A 21684-nucleotide genomic window follows, 5' to 3' on the forward strand; every position below is an offset into this window, starting at 1 on the left:
TCGATTTACAGAACCGTTTAGTTCAAACGTAGCTTCATCCGAAAAACAGGTCCAGTTGAAAATCTGCTGATTATCATCAAATCGTGTCATCATTGTATCGCAAAATTCCACTCTTCTGTCATAATCATCTTCGGATAGCTCCTGAACTAACCGTATTTTATAAGGATGATAATGATGCCTCTTCAAAATTCGACGGACTGATGTGGCGCTGATATCATTTTGTTGTGCTCCACTCGAGACAGATGTATGAGGATTATCATATACAGTGAGCAGAACATCTAAAGCTTTTTCATCATTACTAGCATGTTTGGGTCTTCCGGATCTTGGAGCGTCTAATTGAACCGGTTATTTCGAAACGATGAACAGTTCTTTAACAGTTGGCAATAAAACTGGATCACAGATAGGATAAGTTGCATTGAATAAAGCCGCTACTGCTCGATAGGATCTTATTTTTTATTCGCCATACCCTCTCATCATCAATAAAGTGATCCTTTCCGTTTTGGTCAAATGCATTTTTTGATATGACAATAGAAATGTACAAAAATTAAAATTACTCTCCGAATTAGCGCTCTCTGAAATTCACAAGCGACTACCGAAATGTGTACACATGAAATCATGTTACAATCATAGACAAGGTCCCTTTTGTATCGCCAAAGGCCGATTGTAATAATACGTAATTTAAAGTCACCTTGATGTGACATTCCCAAGCTCACACACACGCCCACACACATTTAGGATTTTACCCGCACGGTACATTTTGGGTAATGCTAACACCGGCAGTAGCCGATAATGAAGATGATAACTTTAATGTTAAATATCTCAGCGAAAAAAATCCTATCTCAAAATCGATTGCGGCATTGTTTTCGTATTGAAAAGAGCAGGCAGGCAGAAAGAAAACGAGCATTGCAGGTTTTTTCTGCCTCCCATTGATTTCAATAGGAGGTGAGAGATGGAAGCTACGCCAAAAAAGGACACACCGTGCTTTTCTTTCCCCCGCGAGCGGCCAGAAACCGCCCGGGAAGAAGACGCATCTGCATCACAATTTCGGGGGTTTTATAGTGCTGACTCAGACGCGGCTTCCACTCCTTAAATCCCTGTATGAACAGAGAGTTATGTCTCTGCTTTTTAATACTTTATTAGCGCCTTAGTAATTCTCAGCCTCATAATACCAGCCTGTGGCTGCCCCTCATTGTATTGGATTGTACCCAGCTTTTCCCGATATCCCTGGTGGCGGTGGGTACCGGGGTAATAATGGGGGGTTAGTGCTAACCTTTCTACAGGCTAACACTAAGCCCTTCCTTAGTAATGGACGTTGTCAAGCAGACAACTGCCATTACTAAGGCGCTAATAAAGTATTAAAAAAAACACAGAGACATAAGAAAATATTTTTTTATTGAAATAAAAACTCCCCCACAAGACCCTTGTTTATCCATTTTATTTATTAAAAAAACAAAAAAAAAGGTAGATCATCGCAGTAGTCCAACAAATCTACGACGTAGTCCAATAGGTCTAGCAGAATCTGCAAAACAAAAAAAATTCTGCAGCAATTGCGTTGAAAGTAGCAAGCTTTCAGCTGCGGCAAAACCGCAGCATTTCCTGCGTTTTTTTCAGCAGAAAATTCTGTGTAAATTTGCTGCGTTTTTCACAATGCTGGGAGATGGTGACATCTCCTCTGAAAAACGCAGCAATTTTGTCCACTTTCCGCAACAAGGATTGCTGCAGTCTGAAAATTACGCACCGCAGGTTAATTTCTGCACGGAATATTTACACAGCGTCTGGATGAGATTTGTTAAATCTCATCCATTATGCTGCTTCTGAATTCTGCGTTTATTCTGTCCGCAATTCCGGATGGAAAAAATGCAGCAATTCCGCAGCATGTGGACGAGCTCTAATAGTTATTAATAATTCTCGTGCATCATGGAGCTCCCCTCATAAATCCCCCCCAAGTAGTTGCTCCTCCAAAAAAAGACCCAACACACCACTCCCCAACGTACCGACACACACACACACACACACACACACACACACACACACACACACGCACACACGTACACACCCGTGCACCCCCACACACATTCCCCACTCCCCCCACACAAACCACCCACCACACGCACCCCGACACCCCCCCACACGTACTACCTCCCCACACACCGCCACATGTACACAACTACGTACCCCCACACACATTCCCCACCACACTCACCCCCACACACACATACCTCCCCACACACACACTTACCCCAACACGTACGCACCACCACCGATTCCTCGCCCCACACACATCCACCACACGCACCCCCCAAACATGCAGCGGCTCCAAAATAAAACCCACCCAACGCTCCAAAGTACCCCCCACACACACGTACATACCCCCCCCCCCATACACACACACACACACACACACACACACGTACGTACCCCCCTCTCACACACATGTACCCCCCCACACACACCCACACGCGAACGCCTACACACACATACAAGTTACCTGCAGTGCAGCCGGTCTTCACCAAAATTGCACCAGCTTTCCCCCTACAAACTTGCTTCTATGCTGGGTCGCTCTGAACTGCGCATGCGACAGAGCATGTGCAGTACAGAGTTAGACAAGCGGAAGCTTAGGAGATAGGAACGGTGGCCGTTCCTATCTCCTATGCACTGTAGCTGCCATATTTCATCTGTGTGTGTGTCGTGAAGAGACACATACACAGATTAAATAAAAAATGGCAGCCCCCATTAAAGTAAAAAAGGTTAAATAAAAAAAAACAAAAACATTTTATGTGGAAAAATAAAGTAAATATAATATTTTATTAAATAAAAATACATAAATTAATAATAAAAAAAAAAATCATGACACCATTCCATTGTTAAAGAGGCTCTGTCACCAGTTTATAACTGCCCTATCTTCTACCTAATCTAATAGGTGCTTTAATGTAGATAAGTAATGTGTTGTTTTTTTAAAAACACGTTTATTTTTGACAAAGTTATAAGCATTTTAAGTGTTATGCAAATTTGTTCTTAATGCCCAAGTGGGCGTTTTTTTTAATCTTGAGCAAGTGAGTAGTAGTAGAGAGAAGTGTATAACGCTGACCAATCAGCGTCATACACTTCTCTTCATTCATGTCCAGCCTAATCGACAGCACAGCGTGATCTCACTAAATTACGCTGTGATGTGGATTAAAGAGGCTCTGTCACAGATTCTCAAATCCCTATCTCCTATTGCATGTGATCGGCGCTGCAATGTAGAGAACAGTAACGTTTTGTTTTTTTTAAAACGTTCATTTTTGGCCAAGTTATGAGCTATTTTATATATATATGCAAATGAGCTTTGAAATGGACAACTGGGCGTGTTTTTTTTTTCGTATGTCCAACTGGGCGTGTATTGTGTTTTTAACTGGGCGTGTTTACTTGTTTTACAAACTGGGCGTTGTGGAGAGAAGTGTATGATGCTGACGAATCAGTGACCAATCAGCATCATGCACTCCTCTCCATCCATTTACACAGCACATAGTGTTCTTACTAGAACGATGTGCAGCCACATACACAAGTGTCCTGATAATGAATACACATGACCTCCAGCCTGGACGTCATGTGTATTCAGAATCCTGACACTTCTGAATCTTTTCTGTGAGATTCCAGCAAGCCACGCGTAATCTCGCGAGATTACGAGGTAAACGAGATTTCGTTTCCCTTGCTGGAAAACTCACAGAAAAGATTGAGAAGTGTCAGGATTCTGAATACACATGACATCCTATTGCACGCCGATCACATGCAATAGGAGATAGGGATTTGAGAATCTAGTGACAGAGCCTCTTTAAGCTGGACATGAATGAAGAGAAGTGTATGACGTTGATTGGTCAGCGTCATACACTTCTCTCTACTACGCCCAATTGGTCATTAAGTAATAACACTTAAAATACTCATAACTTTTTTCAAAAATAAACATTTTTAAAAAACGACAACACATTCATTATCTACATTAACCCCTTAACGACCGGCGTATAGTCTTTTTACGTTGGCCGTTCAGTGTAGTTCTTCTGAAGCGCCGCCTTTTCACGTCGGCACTTCAGAAGAACTTTTTACCACGGAGTGCTGCTGAAGCCCGGGCTGTTAGTCACAGCCTCGGACATCAGGGCAACGATTGGAGACCACTAGCATTGGTCTCCGATCATATTTAAGCCCTCAGATGTGGCGCTCAATAGCGAGCACCGCATCTGAGTGATTTTAGAGGGAGGGGGCTCCCTCTCTTACCCCACTGGCACCCCGCGTTCATCGCGGTGTGCCGATGGTTTCTATGGCAGCCTGGGGGCCTAACAAAGGCCCCCAGGTCTGCCTTTAGTAATTGCCTGTTAGGCCATGCCAGATGCATGACCTAAGGCCTCATGCACACTTCCATCACCATTTTCTCGGCCGTTTTTGACAGATCCGTGTGTCCGTTTTGGTATCTGTGTGTTTTCCGTGTGTACTCAGTGTCCGTTCCGTGTTTCCGTTTTAAACAAATGTTGTGCTTCCGTTTCGCTTCCGTGTTTTCGTTAAGAAAACGGTAGGTATTGAACTTTATTTGAACTTGTCACATGTCCCAGTCTGTGAGCTTTGGCACGCCCTGCCGTTGCTAGGGCAACAGATCCGTCAAAAGCCTTCCGTGTGCCGTCCGTTTTTTTGATGGACCCATTGACTTCTATGGACCCCACGGTCACGGAATCACTGACCAAAGTAGGACATGCTCTACTTTTGACGAACGGAACAACAGATCCATCAAAATAACGGAAGTGTGCATGGGCCCATTGAAATGAATGGGTTCAGGGTGCTATCAGTGACAAAAACGGATAGCACCCTGAAGGAAAAAACTGAAGTGGGCATAAGGCATAACAGGTGACAGGCGGTAATATACTGCAATACAAAAGTATTGCAAAGTATTATAATAGCGATCAAAAGTTGCACAGTGAAGTCCCCTAGTGGGACTAAAAGAAAAAGTAAAAAAAGGTAAAATAAAGTTTGAAATAAAAAAATAAATGTCCCAAGTAAAAAAAATTAAAAACCCACTTTTTCCCTAACAAAATACTTTATTATGAAAAAAAGTAAAAAGTTACTCATATTTGGTATCGCCGCGTTCGTAACGAACTCAACTATAAAACGATTACATTATTTAACCCGCACGGTGAACGCCGTAAAAAATATAATAAAAAACAACGCCAGAATTGCTGTTTTCTGTTCATCCTGCCTTCAAAGGAATTTGATTAAAAAGTGATCAAGCCGTCGCATCTACTCCAAAATGGTACCAATACAAACGACAAGTCGTCCCGCAAAAAAAAGCCCCCATACAGCTGCATCGGTAAAAAAATTAAAAAAGTTATGGCTCTTAAAATATGGCGAAACACAAAAGCAAATAATTTTGAAAAAAAAGTATTTTTACTGTGTAAAAGTAAAAAATCTATATAAATTTGGTATCGCCGCAATCGTAACGACTTGCTGAATTAAGTTATTTATACCACATGGTAAACGGCGTAAAATTAAGACGCAAAAAAAATGGCGACATTTCTGTTATTTTTCCAGTACCCCACTAAAAAAGTTAATCAATAAATTATAGGTACCCCAAAATGGTGCGATTATAAAATACAACTTGTCCCGCAAAAAAAAGTCCTTAAACAGCTATGTCGAGTTATAGCTCTTTGAATGCGACGATGCAAAACCGAAAAAAAATTGCTCGGTCATTAAGGTTTCAAATACCTTCGGTTTTAAGGGGTTAAAGCGCCTATTAGATTAGTTAGAACATAGGGCAGCTATAAACTGGTGACAGAGCCTCTTTAAGTAAAAAAGCAAAACCATTATCATATTTGCCTTCCTGGGTCTGTGACAGTAAACAAAGCAGGGGTAGCTCTTAGCTGTCATTGGTTAATTTACATCACGTGGTCCCAGGTTACCTCTGTTCATTGGCCTACCTTTAAAAGTAGGCGAATGAACTTAGGTAACCGGTCACCACGTGATGTAAACGAACCAATGACAGCTTAGAGCTGTCACTGCTTAGTCTACTAAACCTTGTTAGTAGCGCAGTATCACCCGAAATGAGCCCGAATTTTGGCACATCACTGGTGCGTGTGCCACTATAAACCTAGTGCGGGGACGACTTCAGATACAAAGGAATCCCCACACTAGGAGTTACTACCATCGGCGGGGCTCAGCGGTAAGGCTTACGTTGATGCAGGCCTGGTCTTTTCTAATCAGGCCTGCTCCACCGGAACGACGGCAGGCAGTGCAATAACGTCATCGCACCACTTGCGCCAAAAGAAAGTGCCAAATGATGAGGAAGGGAACTAATGGTTCCCTTGCTTCACCTGCGCTTTTATTTGTATCTGCTTCCTTGGGCCTTATTCACACGAGCGTGTGCGTATTTCGCTCGCAAAAAAACGCTGCGTAGCAGTTCCGTGTGGCATCAGTATTTTGTGTGTGCCTGCGTGATTTTCGCGCATATGGCATAGTTCTGACACTCTGTTTTTATGTTTACAAACAGAAAAGCAGGAGGTGCGTTTTATTTTTTCATTTATTTAATTTACAACTGTAGCGTGAATCACACGCGGCACACGGAAGTGTGCCGTGCACGATTTTCACGCACCCATTGACCTCAATGGGTGCGCGCTGCGCGAAATACGGCCAAGTATAGGACATGTCGTGAGTTTTACGCAGCGGACACACGCTGCGTGAAAATTAGGAACAGTCTGAATGTCCCTTTGCCTAACATAGGTCCGTGCGACGCGCGTGATTTTCACGCGCGTATCACGGACGTAAAATACGTTCGTGTGAATAAGGCCTAAGGACGTGGATACAATTGAAGACAGTACAATACATTAGGGTTGTCACGATTATTACTTTATTATTATTACTTTATTTCTACTTCCTTATTTTTAAACTTTAGAGGTGAATTCCAGTTACCCCGTATCCGTAGGGTAAGGGGTAACTTGCTGATCGGTGGGTGTCCGACAGCTGGGACCCCCACCGTTTACGAGAACGGAGGTACAGTACCAGCAGTTTGCTCATGCGCACTGCCGCTCCATTCATTCTCTATGGGAGCACCGGAGATAGGAGAGTACAGCGTTTGGCTATTTAACGCACTGCCATAGAGAATGAAGGGAGTGGCAGTGTGCATGAGCGACCTGCCGCTGGGTTCAAATGAGGGGTATGGGATTCCCGGTTCTCGGAAACGGTGGGGGTCCCAGCTGTCGGTCACCCACCGATCAGCAAGTTACCCCCTAACCTACGGATAGGGGGTAACTTGTTGTAACCGGAATACCCCTTTAATGAACTGGCATATATCTATATGCCAGTACATTAGCTTGTGTACTGATAGTACACAGGCAGTTGTTAGGACATACCTGAGTATGCCCCAACAACAGGAAATATTGTCAGACAGCCCTGGGGTTCTTCAATGGAGCCTGGGCTGTCTGCCCATATATGGTATGTCCTTCAATCGCGTCACAGGAATTCCCTGTGACGCAATCCATGGGGCATCCCCCTTCGCATTTTTTCCTTGAATGCTGCGGTCAGCTTTGATCGCAGCATTCAGGGGAATAGCGGCGGAGATGAGAGATTTCTCTATTCGCTAGAGCGGGGTTGCGGCTGTGTAATACAGCCTTTGCCCCGCTCCCGATAACAAGTGTGTGTGCGCGGTCATCACGAGGTGATGTGACCAGCGCTGCACTAATGAGCGCCGGCACTGAAGACAGAACATGGGGGTGTTTTGCAGTGTGCCCACCATGCTCTCTGTCTTCAGTGCCGGCGCTCATTAGTGCGATCCTTCAGCCCCCCTCCCAGCTGGACGTCCTAGGCACTGCACCCCTAATGCCTAGTAGTAAATACGGCCCTGTTCACAGCTAGAACTGCGATCCTGGTGCCATATGAAAGTTTAGAACTACTGTTCTCCACAGACAGAGATATGGGTATTTGAGTGATCCCCCTTGCCCCCAGAATCTGTCTCTCACACTGTGTGAAGCAGCATAATGCTGATAGGATAGCCTCATTTACATATTTAGAAAAAACACATAACTTTTAAAATACAAAAACTTTTTGGGACACAATTTTCACTAGCATTATCAGTGTGGCAGAACCTATTGGGTTAGCTAGGAGATTGGGCATTACTAAACTAATGACAGATCCTCTTTAAAGAGGCTCTGTCACCAGATTATAAATGCCCCATCTCCTACATAATCTGATCGGCGCTGTAATGTAGATAACAAAAATTATTATTTTTGAGCAAGTTATGAACAATTTTATATTTATGCTAATTTGTTTCTTAATGCCCAACTGGGCGTTTTTTAACTTTTGACCAAGTTGGCGTTGTAAAAAGAAGTGTATGACGCTGACCGATCAGCGTCACACACTTCTCTTCATTCCAGCCCACCTTCTTTCACTGCACAGCGTGCTGTCACACACATTAACTTTACCAAAGTATCTTGAGAGTGAATAGACATTGCCTCCAGCCAGGATGCGATGTCTATTCACACTCCTGACACTTCGGTAAAGTTTCTGTGGGACTTACACAACACAGTGTCATTGCGCGAGATCACGTTGTGTAGGGAGTACAGATGGACGTGGATGACAGCACAGCATGATCTTGCTGTGATGTATGAGTAAGCCCCACAGAAACTTTACCAAAGTGTCGGGAGTGTGAATAGACATCGCCTCCTGGCTGGAGGCAATGTCTATTCACTCTCAAGACACTTCGGTAAAGTCAATGTGTGAGTAAGTGACAGCACAGCGTGATCTCGCGAGATCACGCTGTGCAGTGAAAGAAGGTGGGCTGGAATGAAGAGAAGTGTATGACGCTGATTGGTCACTGATTGGTCAGCGTCATACACTTCTCTTTACAACGCCCACTTGGGCATTAAGAAACAAATTAGCATAAATATTAAATTGTTCATAACTTGCTCAAAAATAATAAAAAATAATCGCGTTTTAAAATAAAAACCACTGTTATCTACATTACAGCGCCGATCAGATTATGTAGGAGATAGGGCACTTATAATCTGGTGACAGAGCCACTTTAAAGTCACTGAACCCAAAATACCTCTTCATCTAGTCTTTTTGCAATTACAAATGTAAAGTTTTGATAATACAACCTAATACAAGCATTGAAGATTAGATTTATATTTGAACGCTGGACACCAAATTGGGTCTACACTGCTAGATTTAAATTTAAGTGGGCCTAAATGTATTTATTACCCAATAGTTTTTTTGATTGATTGCATGGTAGTAATAGTAATTCTAATTTTGTTTTATACAGTATTTGATACCTCATATTTGGTTTCTAGAGTCATGAAAGACTGCAGACAATGTTAAGTTAACTTTGTTCGCTAATCATCACAACCGATCGTGTTTTGTGAGCCGGTGTCTATAGTCATCATAGTGGGTCATATTTATTAATTCAATTGTGCCATATTTACAAAGCCCCAACCCCTTTTTCCAGCACTTGAGAGCAGGGGCGTCGCTAGCACCGGGCTTTCGGGGCCCAAAACCCGGATCTTTGGCCCGGTGCCCCAGATCCCCGGTGACTGCCATATTCGGGTCGCAATTGTGACCCGGTCACAATTGCGGCCGGGCCCGCGGCTGCACGCACCACCTCTAGAAATATTACTATAGTAACTGGGGCCTATGTAATAAAATACACGGGCCTCTGTTACTATAGTAACGACACATACTTACCCATCTTCTTTCCCGAGCAGCAGTGGAAGTCCTGATATATTCTCTCTTCATGAAGTCACGACGATGTGCGCCGCGGATGACGTCACAACGCTAGATGGTGTCGGGACATCCACTGCACCCGAAGCTGAAGAAGAGGGTAAGTAACGTTGCGGTCTGCTAGGGTCCTGTATCTAAGCCAACCTTGTGGTATGCAGGGTCTAACAGACAGTATCACACATGGACCCTGCATCTAAGCTTACCACATTTTAGGCTTAGATACAGGGCCCCAGCAGACAGTAATCATACAGTATAAGATTACTGTCTGCTGGGGTCCTGTATCTAAGCCCATCTTGTGGTAGGCTTAGATACAGGGTCTAACAGACCATGTCACACATGGACCCTGTATCTAGGCCTACCACATGGTATTCTTAGGTACATGGCCCATGTCTGATCCTGTCTGATGGGTCCTGTATTTAAGCTTACCATATAGTATGCTAAGATACAGGGCCCCAGCAGACCGTAATCTTATACAGTATAAGATTACTGTCTGCTGGGGCCCTGTATCTAATCCTACCTTGTGGTAGACTTAGATATATGGTCTAACCGACAGTATCACACATGGGCCCTGTATCTAAGCCTACCACATGTGTTACTAATGTTTTTTTTTGTGTTTGTGTTTTTTTACCGGTTCGGTCGAGAGACTTCGTCGGATTCAAGGACTACTTCGATGATGGATTTTTTTTATTCTCAATAAAATTGTTAGTGAGGGTTGTGAGGGGGTTTTATTTCAATAAAATATTTTATCTATGTCTTTGTATTTTCTTTTAAACTTTATTACTACCGCTTTGGTTATAGGCCGCTTTCTGATTGACAGCGTCCATTACTAAGGCAGGGCTTAATGTTAGCCGATGCAGAGGCTAACACTAACCCCCATTATTACCCCGGTACCCACCGCCACCACGAGTGCCAGGAAGAGCTTGGTACGATCCAGTATCCGACCATCCGTAGCGATGGTCAGGCACTGGGGTCTTTCCCGGCCTGATAATACCAGCCTGCGGCCGCCCCATTAACCGGCCATCCCTAGAGATGGTCGAGTACTGGATCGTACCCGACTCTTCCCAGTACCTCTGTGGCGGTGGGTACCGAGGTAATAATGGTGGTTAGTGTTAGCTTGTGCATCAGCTAACACTAAGCCCCACCTTAGTAATGGACCCTGTCATTCAGCCAGCAACTTTTAATAAGGCAGTAGTAATAAAGTTTAAAAAATACAAGGATATAAAAAAAAATATGTTATTGAAATAAAAAAAAACACACAACCCTCATTAAACATTTTATTGAGAATAAAAAAAATCTGTCATCGAAGTAATCCTCGAATCCGAATAAAAAAAGCAGTCATCGATGTAATCCTTGAATCCGAATCTGTCTGCTGGGCCATGTATCTAAGCCTATCATGTGTGATACTGTCTGCTGGGGCCATGTATCCAAGCCTATCATGTGTGATACTGTCTGCTGAGACAATGCATCCAATTCCATCCAGCACTGTAGGTATAGGAGCCTTAGTATTATAGATATGATATCTCCGATATATACTGTATGTAAAAAACATTGGGGGGGGGGGGGGGCGTAAATATATGTCTCGGGTTTGTGCCCCTGATCTTTTAAGACCCTAGCAACGCCCCTGAGAGAGATTCGTCATCTTGATGAATATGGAGCTGCATAAAAGATGCTGGGCACTGCACCAGTATTAGTGAATATGCCAGTGTCTATTCCATTTTATATACAGAATGAACTTAATGTTAGACAATGAACACAGCCTATAACTGCTAGCCATGCTGTAGTTGAAATGTTTGACTAAAAGTAATATTACTGGTCTAGTCGAAAACTGTTTCCTGCTATTCATTTGTTAATCTATTCATATGACATTGAATTGCTTATTTGATTGGTTTAAACACATACACACGATCATAACGTTAAAACCACTGACAAAGTAAATTACATTGGTTATCTGGTTAATGGTATCTGACAAGGGGTAGGATATATTATGCAGCAAGTAAACAGTCAATTCTTGAAGTTGTGTTGGAAGCATGAAAAATGGGCAAGCGTAAGGATCTTGACAAGGGCCAAATTGTGATGGCTAGACGACTAGGTAAGAGTACCTCTAAAATCTCAGGTTTTGTGGGGTATTCCCGGTATGCAGTGGTTAGTACCTACCAAAAGTGGTCCAAGGAAGGGGAAACGGTGAAGGATAATGGGCGTCCAAGCGTGGGGAGAAAAGGCTAGCCTCTCTGGTCTAAACCCACAGAAGACCTACTATAGCACAAATTGCTGAAAAAGATTACTGCTGGCTATGATAGAAAGGTGTCAGGACACACAGTGCATAATATCTTGCTGCATTCGTGGCTGTGAAGCTGCATACTAGTCAGAATGCCCGTGTTGACCCCTGTCTAGCGCCGAAAGCATCTAAAGCGGGCTCGTGAGCATCAGAACTGGACCATGGAGCAATGAAAGAAGGTGGCCTGATCTGATTAATCACATTTTCTTTTAGATCACGTGGATGGCTGGGTGCATGTGCATCACATCAGAGAAGAGATGGTACCAGGATTCTCTATGGGAAGAAGGCAGTGTGGTGCTCTGGGCAATGTTCTACTGGAAAGCCTTGAGTCCTGGCATTCATGTAGATGTTAATTTGACTTGTACCACCTATCTAAACAGTGTTGCAGTGTTCCAGAGTGTCTATCAGCTATATCCTCCTTATTCTCCTCCCGCTTTCTAAAACTCAAGATTAAGAACATCATCTTTCCCCCATCTCACTCAATCCCCTTACCAGAACTATTAATCACCGTTAAGAACTCCCCTAGTCTGACAAGTGCGCTGCCTTGTTATAACCTTTGACTCAACCCCAAACCAGCTCCTGCTCCACTTCAAAAACATTTCTCAAATCAGCTTTTTTCTCAACATTAACTCAACAAAAATGCTATAACATGCCCACATCATCTCCCGCCTAGACTACTACAACACCCTTCGTTGTGGCCTCCCATCTAACACTTTTGCACCACTCCAACCCAAGTTTATCTGCCCTTTCTTTCTGCCAATCTCATCACTGGCTACCCATTGAGCAATGAATTTAGTTCAAAATATTAACTAAATAACATTAACTGCTCTTTTATTCGCTTCTCCTCACATCAAAGTCTCCAATAATTCTCCTGTACATCCCCCATACTCTTGAACTCGGTACCCCAACGCAGGGGCGTAGCTAGGGGGGGCAAGCGGGGCATGTGCCCCGGGCGCAGTTCAGAGAGGGGCGCCAGCGCCCCCTCCTCCTGCACTATAATTGTACCTGTGTCGCAAGGACACAGGTACAATTAGAAGCAATGAATGACCGGGTACGCTCCGTGCCCGGCCATTCAGCGCCTCTCCACGAATGAAGCGACTGGTACCTTTTGTACCAGTGACACTTCCATCGATGAAAGGCGCTGACTGACTGGCAGGGAAAGTCATCCTGCCCAGCCAATCAGCGCCTTTCATAGACGCCGCGTTCAACCCCCAGGAGACCTGCGCAGAAGAGAGCAGGTCTCCATGGCTGCCGGACGGCGTGGGAGCGGGAATAAGGTGAGTTTGAAATTATTTTTTTTAAAATTGTAATAGAAGTGTGGCTGTATCTGCAGGGGGGACTTTGTCTACGGGGGTGTCTATCTACAGGGGGACTATATCTACAGGGCTGGGCTATATACAGGGGGACTATATCTGCTGGGCTATACACAGGGGGGCTATATACAGGGGGACTATATCTACAGGGGGGCTATATACAGGGGGACTATATCTACAGGGCTGGGCTATATACAGGGGGACTATATCTACAGGGCTGGGCTATATACAGGGGGACTATATCTGCTGGGCTATATACAGGGGGACTATATCTACAGGGGGGGCTATATACAGGGGGACTATCTACAGGGCTGGGCTATATACAAGGGGACTATATCTGCTGGGCTATATACAGGGGGACTATATCTACAGGGGGGCTATATACAGGGGGACTATATCTATAGGGGGGCTATGTACAGGGGGACTATATCTGCTGGACTATATACAGGGGGACTATATCTACAGGGGGGCTATATACAGGGGGACTATATCTACAGGGGGGCTATATACAGGGGGACTATATCTACAGGGGGGCTATATACAGGGGGACTATATCTACAGGGGGGCTATATACTGGAGTGGGCTGTCTATAGAGCACCATATACAGGGGTGGGCTATATAGTATATAGCCCCCTGTAGATATAACCCACCCCTGTATATAGTCCCCCTGTAGATATAGCCCACCCCTGTATTTAGAATCCCACAAATAGCTCCCCCTATAGTGCTCCACAGAAAGCCCACCCCTGTATATAGCCCCATTGTACATATAGTCCACCCCTGTATATAGTGCTCCACAGATAGCCCACCCTTGTATATAGTATATAAAGGGGTGGGCTATCTGTGGAGCACTATATACAGGGGTGGACTATCTAGTGGAGCACTATATACAGGGGTGGACTATATGTACAAGGGGGCTATATACAGGGGTGGGCTATCTGTGAAACACTATATACAGGGGTGGACTATATGTGGAGCACTATATACAGGGGTGGGCTATATCTACAGGGGGCTACATACATGGTTGGGCTATCTGTAGAGCTCTATATACAGGGGTGGGCTATATCTACAGGGGGCTATATACAGGGGTGGGCTATCTGTAGAGCACTATAGGGGGAGTTATTGTGGGACACTATATACAGGGGTGGTCTATATGGGGGCACTATCTACAGGGGCTCTATGGCAGGCACTATCTACAGGGGGCTCTATGGCAGGCACTATCTACAGGGGGCAATGTGTGTGTGGGACAAGGTGTATGGCGCTATTATAATTAGAGGTGCAGTGTATGGTGCTATTATATTTATGGGCATAGTGTGTGGTATAATGAGAACTTTATATTTATTTATAGGTGCAGAAATGTTGGTAAAGTGAGAAGCTGAAGACATGTGAGCGGTAAACTGCAGAAATGGACCGGGAGAATTCATCATAGAGGTTTGGACCAGATGGAGAAAAAGAACTAGAATCTGAGACGTCACCGGTGAGTCACTCAATGTAAATGTTTATTCTGCCTCTAATCAGTATTGTAGTCACTGTATGATCTGCAGCGAGATGATTATGATAGGATTTATTTATTTGTGAAATGGCATCTCCCAGCATATCCTTACCATTGTTCGGGCCATGCTAGGAGCTGTAGTTTTACGTCGTACACACCTATACGGCAGGGGTTGCACTAAATTGAGCTGTATTTGTGCTGGTGTTGTATATATGTAGTGAGCTTTGTTCTGGGGCTGTTTATATGTACTGAGCTTGGTTCTGGTGTTGTGTATAGAACCATATTGCTTGTAAAATGTACAAATGTTTTTATGCTGGCGTTACATAAAAATAAATGACACGTCGATTGGTAGAGAAAACAAACACGGCGAGAGGGAAGGAGATGTCGGGAAAGAGGTTGGGGGTTGGGCGCCAAACTGAATCTTTGCCCCGGGTGCTGGAGAACCTAGCTACACCTCTGCCCCAACACATCAGACTTTCTCCCACCTTCCAAACCTTTAAAAATCAATCTCTTCCAAAAAGCTTGCAACTCACAATAAAAGCTGCCACTACCCTCTGCCACTATACTACATATGAGCAGCTTTTATACTTACCTACTGGATTATAGGGTAAAAGGGGTATTGGTCAGGGGCCTCTACAAGCCAGTTTCCTCCAGCCCTTCCCAGCAGCAACACATGAGTTTTTGAGGATTTATAGCGTGCCTCCAAAAACATAAAACTTATCATGTGGCAGTAGAGCTTATATAGCTTTTATCACTAAGGGGCAAACACCATTCTCCGTGCATGAGGTTCCACTGTCCCATCTACCTGCACTACCAACAAGAAATCTGGTGGTCAAGCATGCATATTTACTGCGTTTGGGAGATAATTAACTACCACATCCATTAGGCACTGCTTGTCTCCAACATGCTGAATCTTGTTTTCCCAAATTAGGTGGTGCTGCCCATTTACACATGTGGACCCACTGGACCGTACCGCCTTGACGGTATGGCAGCTGGCCAACAGGACACAGGTCACAGTCTATAGTTCGTATAGTGTACCTGTGGTAGCTCAGACAGTAGCAAGACAGGCTCGGCTGGGACTAGGCAGCAGGCAGGCAACAAGCGTGGAACACAGCATAGCACAACTTCAACTCAACATGGCACTTGACCAGGATAGCGCGGGATACAGGTTACAGGTAGCAGGAACGGGAAAATCTGGGAACTGGAAAACACTTAGGAGACCATTTGCATAGACATACTGGGATAACGACAACAAGGCTCAGGCAAGATGGGAAGGGGCAGAGCCCTTCTTATAGTCCAGGGTGCTATGGAAGCAATCAGCTCAATCTCACACCAGTGTGCACTCCAAGGCTGACTGAGCTCGCGAGCGCACCCTGGTTGTCACTGTGAAACAGGACGGCCGCATGTGCAGACATCTCTGGAGAGAAGGGTGTCGACCGGATGGAAGGAGTTCGTGGTCAGCGACTACAGATGTTACAACATTTGTCTATAGTTAAATCCTGTTGACATCATAAGGTAGCCACACATTATATGACTACTGGTGTCCAACCTACAGACCTTGTTCCGTTGCTGCTAAAAACTGACAACTTACAGTACTGTGCAAAAGTCATAGGCAGTTGTGGAAAAAATGCTGCAAAGTAAGAATGTTTTAAAAAATAGAAGTGTTAATAGTTTTTTTTTATCAATTAATAAAATACAAAGTGAATGAACAGAAGAGAAATTTAAATCAAATCAATATTTGGTGTGACCACCCTTTGCCTTCAAAACAGCATCAATTATTTTACAATTGCAGGTGTATGATTAATCAATTATACCAAACAGGTGATAATAATAATAATTTTCATATGTAGGTTGAAACACAGTCATTAATTGTAAGGGTATGTTCACACGCAGAGTCAAAAACGTCTCAAAATACGGAGCTGTTTTCTAGAGAAAACAGCTCCTGATTTTCAGACGTTGTTTGTGCCACTCGCGATTTTCGCTGCGTTTTTCGCTGCGTTTTTTATGCCCGTTTTTGTTTTTTGTTTTCAATAGAGTCTATGGAAAACGGCTCCAAAAAGTCCCAAGAAGTGTCCTGCACTTCTTTTTCACGTCTGTTTTTTTACGCGGAAAAAACACCGCAAAAAACGCTCCATTGGAACAGAATGCCGTTTTCCCATTTAAATCAATGGGCAGATGTTTGAAGGCGTTCTGTTTCAGATTTTTCGGCCATTTTTCGGGCGTTTATGGCCCGAAAAACGGCCGAAAATAGGCCGTGTGAACATACCCTCACAGAAACGTCTGTGTAGGAGTCTTATCTGGGTAATGAATAGCCAAACTCTGCTTCAAAGTTTAGGTCATGTCACAGATCCACCATGGCAATACTAAGCACAGCAATAAGACACAGGGCAGGTATACTGCATCAGCAAGGTCTGTCCCAGGCAAAGATTTCAAAGCAGACTGGGGTTTCAAGATCTGCTGTTGAAGCTCCAAGAAACGGGCAACATTGAGGACCATAGACGCAGTGGTTGGCCAAGGAAACTTAGTGCAGCAGATCAAAGACACATCATGCTTACTTCCCTTCGAAATCTGAAAATGTCCAGCAGTGCCATCAGCTCAGAACTGGCAGAAACCAATGGGACCCAGGTATACCCAGCTACTGTTCACAGAAGTCTGGCCAGAAGTGGTCTTTATGGAAGAATTGCGGACAAAAAGCCACACCTTTGGTGTGTGGAAACAAGGCCAAGTGACTTAACTATGCTAGAAAACATAGGAACTGAGATGCAGAAAAATTACAGCAGATGCTCTGGACTGAGGAGTCAAAATTTTAAATATTTGGTTGTAACAGAAGGCAGTTGGTTCGCCGAAGGGCTGGAGGGCAGTACAATAATGAGTGTCTGCAGGCAACAGTGAAGCATGGTGGGGGTTACTTGCAAGTTTGGGGCTGTATTTCAGCAAATGGAGTTGGGGATATGGTGAGGATTAATCGTGTACTTAAGGGCAGATACAGACGAACGTTGCGTTTTTGTGCGCGCAAACAACGCTGCGTTTTGCGCGTGCAAAAACCATTTGACAGCTGCGTGTGTCATCCGTGTCTGATGCGCGGCTGCGTGATTTTCGCGCAGCCGCCATCATAGAGATGAGGCTAGTCGACACCCGTCACTGTCCAAGGTGCTGAAAGAGCTAGCTCTTTCAGCATCCTCGACAGTGAATGCCGAACACAATATCGAAAAACCTGTTGAAAAAAATGAAAAAGTTCGTACTTACCGAGAACTTCCCGCTGCAGCCTGTGCTTGGCCTGTGATTGGCTGGAGCTGTCACTTGGACTGAATTGTCAGACTGGAGGAAGACGCCGGGAGTTATCGGTAAGTCAGAACTTCGTTTTTTTTCTACAGGTTCATGTATATTGGGATCGGAAGTCACTGTCCATGGTGCTGAAACAGTTTAACTCTTTCAGCACCATGGACAGTGACTATCTCCTGACGTAGCGTACCGATAATTTTTTTGCCGAGTTCGGCTGAACCCGGTGAAGTTCGGTTCGCTTGTCCGCCTTCGCTCATCGCAAAGACACTCCGTTTGGATGTTCGGAAACAGAAAAGCACGTGGTGCTTTTCTGTTTACATTCATCCTTTTGACAGCTGGTGCGCTGTTTCAGTCGGTTCGCAGGGAAGTGCTTCCGTGCAACCTGCGTGGTTTTCACGCACCCATTGACTTCAATGGGTGCGTGATGCGCGAAATACGCAGAGTTATTGAACCTGTCGCGCTTTTTGCGAAGCAGACAAACGCTGCGCAAAAAGCACGGACTGTCTGTACCAGCCCCATAGACTTGTATTGGTCCATGCGTGCCGCGTGAAAACCACACGGCCCGCACGGACCGAATACACGCTCGTGTGAATCCCCCCTAATGCTGAGAAAGATAAGCAAATACTTATCCATCATGCAAACCATCAGGGAGGCATCTGATTGGCTCCAAATTTATTCTGCAGCAGGACAATGACCCCAACATACACCTGTCACCAGCATTTCACCTATTGAACTTTACTTATCCCTCACTGGCCGCTGCTATAAAAAGTTAAATGCCGTTATCCCCTCTCCTAAACTCCTTCTCTGGCTGTAAATAACGGTCTGCAAACATTTTGCATCTTTTATCGTAATAATCCAGCGTCCATTTGTGCGCATGCACCAGAAGAGGACATCAAGGCACAAGCACGGTATTTTGTGTGCTGGTGGAAGGCGAGAAGCTGTCAATCAAAAGTACAGAGGCAGGATTAACTCGGAAAGACTTGACTCTTTTCAAACGAAGATTTGACTCTTCTGCTCATTAGCATACGGTGTGGGAACACTAAAAAACTGAATACTAAAGCTACAGAGCCGACTAAGAAGACAATTATAGGTTATATAGAAATGATTTTTCATCCACTACCACCAGGTATTGCTGGTTTAATAGGTGAAATGCTGGCGACAGGTTCCTTTTAAGGCTGGATTCACACGAGCATGTTCGGTCCGTAATGGACGGAACGTATTTCGGCCGCAAGTCCCGGACCGAACACACTGCAGGGAGCCGGGCTCCTAGCATCATAGTTATGTACGATGCTAGGAGTCCCTGCCTCTCCGTGGAACTACTATCCCGTACTGAAAACATGATTACAGGACGGGACAGTTGTCCGGCAGCGAGGCAGGGACTTCTAGCATTGTACATAACTATGATGCTAGGAGCCCGGCTCCCTGCAGTGTGTTTGGTCCAGGACTTGCGGCCGAAATACGTTCCGTCCATTACGGACGTAATGTGCTCGTGTGAATCCAGCCTTAGAACGATCTTCAGCATAAAGAAGAACAAGGAGCTCTGGAAGTGATGATCTGACCCCCACAGAGCCCTGATCTCAATATCATCAAGTCTGTCTGGGATTACATGAAGAGACACTTCTATTTTTGAAAGCATTCTTACTTTGCAGCATTTTTCCACATCTGCCTAAAATATTTGCACAGTACTGTATAACGACGCTATTAAAAAGAGCCTAACCTAGGGGATGTTTGAATGTCAAGATTAGAACCGTGACATGATAGCAGCATTTTGTTATATTTTCCCATTGCTGTACTTACATAGAGCTGTTATTTACATCGATTTATAAATACTTTTAGGCAGAAATAAGTTTAAATATATTGCTTATATTATCTTGCTTTTTGTGAAGGGTTTACCCAATAAATGAAACCTCAGTGTCTAAAAACAAAACCAGAAAACTTCAGCAAATTCCATCAGCAGAAATTATTCTCGCCTACCAGTTGATTTCAGCAAGGTGCGGAGGTGGTAAATTGTTCCAGTAAGCTACTGAAAGGTTTATTTTTTTAAATTCCTCCCCCCATATAATTATCTGCTGCTGGTTTCAATATTTAAGCCTCTCTTAAGTCAGTATGAAGTATGTACTCACGTTTTTTTTTTGCTGGTGTCAAATCTGAGATCTTCCGTTTTTAGGAATAAAAGACTATGGTTTAAACAGTGGGGTTTATAGATGAAAAAGCCACCTCCTGCTGCACGTTAGAGAGAAAAACTTGTCCTACACCAGCAATCTCAATTCTGTGCATACTTTTTTTTTGTTATAATGAATAAAGTCTACTTGCTGCTTTCTCAGCTGATGAATAGTGCAATATGATGGTGTTTCTATATTCTGGTAGCACAGTTTGGTTTAAATGGGAAAATTGACCAGTGCTCCAATAAATGTACTAAACCGACTATTGCAATAATTGAACATTAATAGACTATGATGTGCAGGGAAAATCAGTGGTGCGCCAAACTATCACTGTCAGAGATGTGTCACTAAGGGATCCCTGAAAGCGTAAATTTTTATTTGTTCCAAAATAAAATAAAATAAACTTCAGACACTCTAAAACGAACTTTTATTAAAGTGGTTGTCTCATTAATGCCTATTCGGGCATATGGGCCTCACTTCCTAGATGGAAGTTCACATCTCAGGACCCCCTTCTAGAAGCCAGAACGCAGAGCCGCTTCGTAAGGCCCCATGCACACGACCGTGAAAAATATCCATAATTGCAGACAGCAATACGGTCCGCAATTACGGATCTGCCCTGTTCTATTAGCTGCGGACACCTTTCCTAATTTTCGTTCTTTACGGTCCGTGCTCCCACGGCACGAAAAGTGACCTGCAGCGGCCGGCAGTGCCCGCAATCGCCGTTTGCATGAGGCCTAAGGCACACGACCGTATTTTCATCTATCTGTAAATAATGTCTGTAAATACGGATCGATAGTCACCTGTAATTCATCCGTATTTGATCCGTATATACGGATCAGTAAAAAAAAGAGGGAGGCTGAAAATGATGTCACCAACATGTTGCATAGCAACGCTTTCGTAAATACGGATGGTTTACAGATGCACATATATAGTCGTCTGTATTTACGGAACCGCCCATAGGCTTCGATGGGAGAGTCCGTGCCGTAATTACGGACAAGAATAGGACGGGTTCTATAATTTTTTCAGCATGGAAACCCATCAGTAAAAATACTGAAAAGTGTCCATGGCCAATAGAAATTAATGGATCCGTGATTACTGATGAAATATAAGGTTGTATCCATGGGGCCTAGCACAGTGCAGATTTGCTGCAGTATTTGCATGTATTTTTTAAGCCAAAACCAGGGACTGAACCTAAACAGAAGAAATATATAAAACGTCTGCTCCCCTGGATCCATATCTGGTTTTAGTTTAAAAAATGCATGCAAAAGCTACAGCAAATCTGCACTGTGGGAGCAAGGCCTAAGGTGCAGTCACTGGCAGCAGACTTTATTGCAGAAATTCATACATTTGCTAAAGAACCAATCAAATGAAGGAAACTGATTTTCAGTCACCGAAATTTCTGCAAGAAAATCTGCCGCATGTGACTGCAACCTCAGA

This window comes from Rhinoderma darwinii, chromosome 1 (assembly GCF_050947455.1).
Source record: "Rhinoderma darwinii isolate aRhiDar2 chromosome 1, aRhiDar2.hap1, whole genome shotgun sequence".
NCBI lineage: Eukaryota > Metazoa > Chordata > Amphibia > Anura > Rhinodermatidae > Rhinoderma > Rhinoderma darwinii.